Source organism: Hordeum vulgare, chromosome 1H (assembly GCF_904849725.1).
Source record: "Hordeum vulgare subsp. vulgare chromosome 1H, MorexV3_pseudomolecules_assembly, whole genome shotgun sequence".
Classification (NCBI taxonomy): domain Eukaryota; kingdom Viridiplantae; phylum Streptophyta; class Magnoliopsida; order Poales; family Poaceae; genus Hordeum; species Hordeum vulgare.
The window spans coordinates 333,433,220-333,441,167 of NC_058518.1; positions in this window are offsets into that span (position 1 = coordinate 333,433,220).

The window sequence follows — 7,948 nt, forward strand, 5'->3', positions numbered from 1 at the left end:
TGTCCAAAAACTGGTAGACAACATGGCGGCTGTATGTCGATTTATATATCGTCTAGGCGAGAAGGTCGTGCCACTGTATCGGTTGCTTAAGAAAGCCAAAGACTTCAAGTGGACCGATGAGGCCACAACGGCTTTGGAAGACATCAAAGCGACACTAGCGAGCAACCCTATATTAGCAGCACCCTTCACAGGGAAGCTGATGTTGCTATACATCTCGGCCACCAATCAAGTCGTTAGCACGGTACTCATCATAGATAGAGAAGCCGAGGGCCAACAACTATGGATTCAAAGGCCGGTCTACTAGGTATCCGAAGTCCTCACCCCATGCAAAACAAAGTACCCACACTACCGAAAGATTGCCTATACAATGTTCATGGCATCACGGAAGATTCGGCACTACTTTCAGGTGTGCGTGGTCACTGTGACTTTGGAAGTTCTGTTGAACGATATTATAAACAATAAAGATGCCACTGGCCGCATAGAAAAATGGGCCATCGAGCTCCTTCCCTTGGGATCACCTATAAACCTCGACGAGCCATTAAATCTCAGGTCCTGGCCAACTTTGTGGCGGAATGGACTGAGGTCGAACTCCCCACAGAGTATAGCACTTATGCTCATTGGACCATGCACTTCGATGTCTCTGAAACCCTCGCTCGACTGGAGGCTAGAGTGATTCTCACATCCCCCACCGGAGATAATGTTCGGTATGTGCTACAGATCATATACGCCGATTTGAATAACGCAGCCAAATATGAAGCCCTGTTGCACGGTCTTCAGATGGCAGCTTCAATGGGCATTCAGTAGCTCGGAGTGCGAGGAGAATCTAACCTTGCCATTTCACAAATCAACGGTGAATTTGATGCAAAGAATCCAAAAATGACGGCTTATAGAAACGTCATCCTCAAAATATCATCATGATTTGAAGGATTAGAGTTTTACCATGTCTCAAGAGATAACAATCAAGCAGTGGACGTTCTCGCCTGCTTAGGCACAAAGCATGACCCCATCTCTAGAAACATCTTCCTGGAGCATCTACTCAAGTCATCCGTGGTATGGAAAGAGAAGACGGTCCGCACAGAGGCTGATGGCGAAGATCTGGTGGTACCTCCAGCAACCGAACGTGACGATCACGTCATCGAGTGGTCTTTAATCAAAGAAACACCCTCATCCCATGAAGTCATGACCATAATTGCGCCATGGACAAACCTTTCCTTGCTTATCTATTATGCAAGGAGCTGCCCGACGACCAACCCGAGGCGACATGTATCACCTGCTGATCAAAGGCTTATAAGGTCCACGAGGGCGAGCTATATAAAAAGAGCACCACAAGAGTACTCGAGCGGTGCATATCCGAGGAAAAAGTAAGGCAACTTTTGTCCGAGGTACACGCCGGTATGGGTGGTCACCATGCAGCAGCACATGCCATCGTTAGCAAGGCTTTTTGAGCCGGATTCTACTGGCCAACGGCCCGAGCATACACCCACGCACTCGTTCAGCATTGTACTGGGTGTCAACTCTTTGTAAACCAAAGCCACATGCCCCCAATAGATCTTCGAACTATTCCGATCACTTGGCCTTTCACGATCTGGGGTCTAGACCTGGTTGGTCCACTTAAAGGGGGGCCAAGAAAAAGAAATATCTCCTGGTTATGGCAGACAAATTTACCAAATGGATCGAGGCAAAGACGGTCACCTCGGCCAAGGCTAAGCCAGTAATCGAATTTATTTCCACTTTCGTACACCGTCATAGTGTTCCACACAACATAATAAAATACAATGGATCCAATTTCACCACCCGGGACATAAAATATTGGTGCGCAAACCTCGGCATGAAGCTCGATTACGCCTCTGTATATCACCCGCAGACCGACGGACAAGTCAAAAGAGCCAATGGGCTCATTATGAGCGGTATGAAACCCAAGTTAGCCCGCTCCCTTCAAGACTCCGATTGCCAATGGGTGGAGGAGCTCGACTCCGTACTATGGGGCTTGCACACCACCCCGAATCGATCTACACGGTACACGCCCTTCTTCATGGTGTACGGGGTTGAGGCAATCCTCCGTGTGACATTATACACGACGCACCCCGGTGTGCATGTACGGGAAAAAAGAGGCCGAATTAGATCGACAAGACGACTTAGATGCATTGGAAGGCAAGCGCGACATAGCTCTAGCCCGATTAGCCTTCTATCAACAACAAGATCAACGCTATCAGAGCAGGGAAGTCCGTGCAAAGGCGTATAACGTGGCAGAACTTATCCTACGTCTCCCCGAGAAGCAGAAGCATAAACTTCACCCCATGTGTGAGGTCCCTTTCATAATTGATGGAATTGCAACATGAGGAGCTTATTGCCTGCGTAGATCCGAAGACAACTGCCTCGAGCCGAACCCTTGGAATGCAGCGCACCTTCGGCGTTTTTACGGCTAGACCATTATGATTCTCCCTTTTTTGTCACTTTCTTTTTTCCGTATCACCCAAAATTTTTATCTTTTCCTAGAGGGATAATTAGTTGTTCCTACGGCATGTTTGTCTTAACGGAACACCTCCGGACATGTAGCGAAAGATTCGTGTTAAACGGAATGACCAAGTAGCACCTAGGGGCTTCATTTAGAAGAGATTCAATCTATTTGTCATACCTACTTGTTCACATATACATCTTCAAATAAAACATCTATTCTTGCCATTTTATGCATCAATTGGACTTAAGATTTTAGCAATGCTGGGTTGCCTCGCTCCTGTGTTTGCTCTCTACGGTCTCGATGTATTCAGACAGATGTATAAGAAGCACCGTTGTGATTGTTACGACAGGTTCACCCGGACATGTACCTCAGACGGGTAAAGCCAAAAGCTAGCGCTTGTGGAGATACAAATTGATCAACTAGGACGATGCCCACGTATTCGGAAAATATCGCACATAGAACCGTTGGCTGTGTAAAGCGGATAAAGCAGCCCTACCCACTACACCTATGTAGCAGCCCCAGAAAAAGGAACCCATTAAGGGACTATTTTTTCTGCAAGATGTTTCTTTCGCCTAGTCGTAATATAACATAATCCACCTGTATAACTTTGTATGATAGTACCACATGACCAGATTGCCTAGTTATCAGAAATTTGATTTCTACTTTTGTAGGATACAAAGTACTAAAACAATGCCTAGTTTATAAACATGGGAGGTAGAAGCCGATGGCCGGTTAAAGACAGAATTTTCAAAGTATGGAGGGAAGTGCATTAACACACATATATCATTACAGGAAGTTACACGTTTGGTGCTTGGTCTAGTTGATCTGCTATAGCAACTAACGTGCAGTCTTCTTGCGACAAGCGCGCGACAAGCGCGCGACACGCATCACTTGATCGTACATGAGACATGGAGGAATCTCCTTCCCATCTGGTCCCATTAGTCCAACTCTGGCCATATGCTCGGGGTCTAGGTGGGTAAAGAGGGTCTTCACCACAGCCACCGCCTATCGAGCTCCCTCTCGACAGGGTGATGTCTCCCACAGTTTGAAGCGATCGCGGGCTCTTGTAAACTGCTCGACAAGTCGGGCATTCCTTGCGGAGGATTTTTGTCCGGCCATAAAACTCGGACCATATTCCGCATAGACTTCCGTGCACTCTCATGCACAATAGAAAGTTCCTTCAACAAGTCTCCCTCAAAGGAAGTGGCCTCCTCCTCAGGATGCCCAGTCAAAAGACCTAATCAAAACAAGAAACAACTTTTCATGATCAACACAATAAAAGTCGAATCAGATATAGGTCAGAGCTTCACTTAGAGTACATGCCGAGTTTCAATCTCTGGTTCTCTTCTTGAGTTTGCTCCAGTTGAGTTCTCACACTCTCAACGTCTTCAAATTGTTTTTTGTTCTTTTCCCTCAGATCGTTGTTTTCTTCATGACATCTCCTCAGTACACGCTGACCAACATTAAGCTACGATTCGGCATATCGTTGAGCTTCTCAGGAGGGATCGGGATCTCTCTGCATTTGGCCTATTGATTCACCTGCCACATCAAATTTCTTGGCTATTAACATATATATATTTCAAGAAAATTCAGCATAATACAATCAACTCCCTTACTATGGGGTTCTCTGGTAAATCTCTTCACATTTTCCAGCTCGGCCCTACTGGCCTATAAATCGGCCTCGCTTTGATGGAGATCTTTGGATAAAGTATCATTTTCCTACTTCAAAACCCGCAGATAGAATAAATACTTATTCAGCAACCCTTAATTCAGCCGTTCTGAGCAAGTTAAGGCTGAGGGGCTACTAGGTCGGAACTTCTGTTCGAATATTGTAAAGTCGACAAGTCACCTGCACGTGAGCACACACTTTCCCCACCACTTCTTTACGGCCGGCTCACGCCGCTCTAACATACGCATCGGCCGAATTAAGAGCATTAAACTCTTGTTCGAAAAATAAAAGATGACATAGAGCGTCGTTCCGTTGAGGATAATTCATGGCACTGTTGTATTCGGAGTTTGTTACACACGGTCCATCCAAACACTCGGGCGTCGGACCCGTGTTCGGAATTCCGGCGCCCATCGACGCATCGGGGTTTGGTTGTCTACCTAATACCTTGCCACCATCCCCAGGAGGGAAGGTTGTGCACGTCTCCTACATTTGTGGGTCAAGGGTCATGAAAGTATGGAAGGATAGGTATCTTCGCAAGAAGTATAAGTCGGTCCGTTTAACTTTTTGCTAATGGAGCGGCACAGGGGTTTTCTCTCGCCACCCTTTGTTCAGGCGTTCTATCCTCGTTCAACAGAATCCCGGTATAGTTCGGCGAGTGCTCCGATGACCTCTAGGCGCATCCCTTGTTGGGTCGTCGTTTTTCTCTTATTCCCTAAAGAGGGAAGGGGACTAGGGTTGTCGTCCACAAGGGCTACTCTCTGCTCGTCAAATCCATCCTGATAAAACACCTCGTCCTCGAAAGTGATCGAAAGCTCCGGGTCTTCGTGAAACCGGGGATCGTCGTTGCTGGCATAGTCCTCGGGCTGACGCGCGGGACATTTCACCATCTCGATCGAGGGCTTCCAAGACTGCAAGGAAGGGGTAGAAGTTATAAATTAAACAATCAAGGGCTTGGATGCCCGAGAAATGCTGAACGTTAACACAATTATGTATTTGACGGGGTTGTATGCCTAATAGCCTTCCTTAGTGAAGGGGCAGTCAAAACCTTCTTTTTCCCCTTTAAAGAGATTGGCTAGGATGGCCGCTAAGGATTTCTAGTCTTTAAGTCCTAACCTTCTGGACCGGGTGGAATCGTTCGTCCTGCTGTAGCACCATAGGGGATGTGTGCGTTCTTGGAGCGGCTGGACACACTGGGTAATTATCGCGGCCATCACGTCAACACTGGTTAGTCTGCAATGAGGAAGCACTTTGATCATAGATGAAAGTTGTTTTACTTCGGAACTCTCCTCTTGGCAGAGACTCTTCAGCCTCCAGCTATACCATTTCTTCAAAGGCTGTGTAGAGTATTCGGGAAGGCCCCTCCGAATTGGATTGAATAGGGGAATGTCCTCAATATAAACCACTTCGAAGACCACTCGTCGAGTTCCTTCTTCGGTGTCCCAATTGGGTATCTTGTGGCGGCTAAACGACACACTTCGGCTATGCCCACTTCCTGGATTGTTGTTCCTCTGGTTCGAGGGATGATGTAAAAATATCTTCTCCGGAGATCGAAGTGGGGTTCACAACCCAAAAACATCTCGCATAGGGCCCCGAAGCCCGAGATATTGAGGATGGAACCAGGAGTGAGGTTGTGGAGCTGCAGCCCGTAGAATTCTAGTTAACCCCTTAAGAAGGGATGAATGGGAAATCCAACCCCACACAGCAGGAAAGGAACGAGGCAAACCCGCTCTCCCCCATGCGGGGAAGGGATGCTCTCCGTGTAGGCCTTCCCATCGATGGAGGTCATGCTAGCACGGGTGGGTGCGAGATATGACGGAGGGAGATATCCTTGCGTTTCAAGCTCGCGCAAGTGGAGAAGGGAGACCAAACAACTGGCCCAGTCCCTTGGAAGGGGACCGAGGGGGCGCGGAGAACCACCCCTGATTCCAAGAGTGTTGGAGAGCTCTAGGGATTCTTGGTGAGGCTCAGATGCGATGGGGCCTCGGGGCTGATTTTGATCTATTTATAAAGGGAGATAACCTCTCTTCCTATAAAGAAGCGGTTTCGTCAAGAATTGCCAAGGGTGTTTTATTCCACAAAAGGCATGCGAGAATCGAGAAATATTGTTAATCTTTGTGTAGAATTAAAATCCATGGGCGCCGTGATGCTTCGGTCATTCTGAGCCCACCAAAGACCAAGACCATCATTTATTGTCTGGAAGAGACGAAGAAACTTGCCTTGCAAGCCAAACACTTTGGGTGCAATCATCCCGAGACACCTACATATCGGTAGTGAAGGCTAGTTCGGGGGCTACTAAGGGGTCCTGAGGGAGTCGGCTTACCACGAAGAGGTCAGCCTGATGGGCTAGGCTATGCGATTGTCTCGTGTTCACGGAGGAGAACCCCGAAGAATCGCACGGCAACCAAGTAAAGGTAGATTAGGTCGGTTGTATGTAACCCTAGCCCCCCCCCCCGGTAACTATACAAACCGGGAGACCTCGTCCATGTGAGGGACAGTTCCACTTAGGGTTTAGTACATATGATCTCGAGGTAGACTCTGTAGTTATCATCCACATCAATATAATCAAGCAGGACATAGGGTGTTACCTCCGCAAGAGGGCCCAAACCTGGGTAAACATTGTCTCCCCCTCTCTCGTGTAACCCATCGATCCAAGGTCCATAGTTCGGGACCCCCTACCCGAGATCTGCTCGTTTTGATGCCGGCAACATGGAGTCAGTAAAGTACTCTGCATGCAAAATTGGCTGCATCATTTACCGAAATGAGTACTCAAACCTAACAAGGTGTACAACATGCAATTTGCCCTGATTCAAGCGGGGAAATAATAGTCGGGAAGACAATGATGATGATAGAGCACCCACTAGTGTTACTCCTTATAAGGTTGTATGGTACTTCCCAATCATTCTAGGCTTGAAGAGTTTGTATGCAAACAAGAAGGAGGAAAAGCTTATGCTTTTGCATTCTACGAGGAATAGAGATGACAGAGTGATTAAACACGCTGCAGATTCTCAACACTTGAAAGCAATCATTCACAAGTTATCTCATTTCAGTGGAGATGATAGGAATGTCAGTCTCGGCTATAGTGTGGATGGTCTGAATCCCTTTAGTCAACAAAACAACATGCACAACACCTCACTTCTGGTTGTGTGCATCTACAACCTTCCCCCATGGGTGTGCATGAAGAGAAAGTATCTACACATGGTCATGCTAATAGAAGGGCCAAGCCAGCCGGTAGTGGTCTAAACTTGTATATGGAGCTACTAAAGGAGGTGCTAGAAATTCTACAAATGCTGGACAACTGGGAAGAGTGACCACAACATGGAAAGAAACGGAAGAGAGTGGAGCCACTGCTAAAAGTATGGAAAACACGGTCTCCATTTTGGGACTTAAAATATTGGAAGTATCTCTTGACGCCCCCATTGTATCGATGTCCTACATATCGTGATGAATGTTTGCGAGAGTTTGGTTGCTACCATTTTGAACACCCCAGACAAGACAATAGATATTGGGATCTCAAGAAAAGACCTAGAATCATTTCAAATTAGGATGGATTTATGGGATGACATGGAGGAAAGCGGCGTTGGCAAGGCTAAGAAAACAGTGTCAAAATTCAAGCCCACTTGCTACAGTGTGCCTCCACAGGAGCTTGACAAGATATTCGACTACCCTACTAATGTCCGGGTAAATTCTGGGAACTCGTCAAACATACACTAATATTTGTCACGTGAGAAGAAAGCTTTACCTAGAATGAAGTCGCATGCCTGTCACGTGATGATTAGACAAATACTATTGGGTGCACTTAGAGGAATAATGGAACCGAGTGT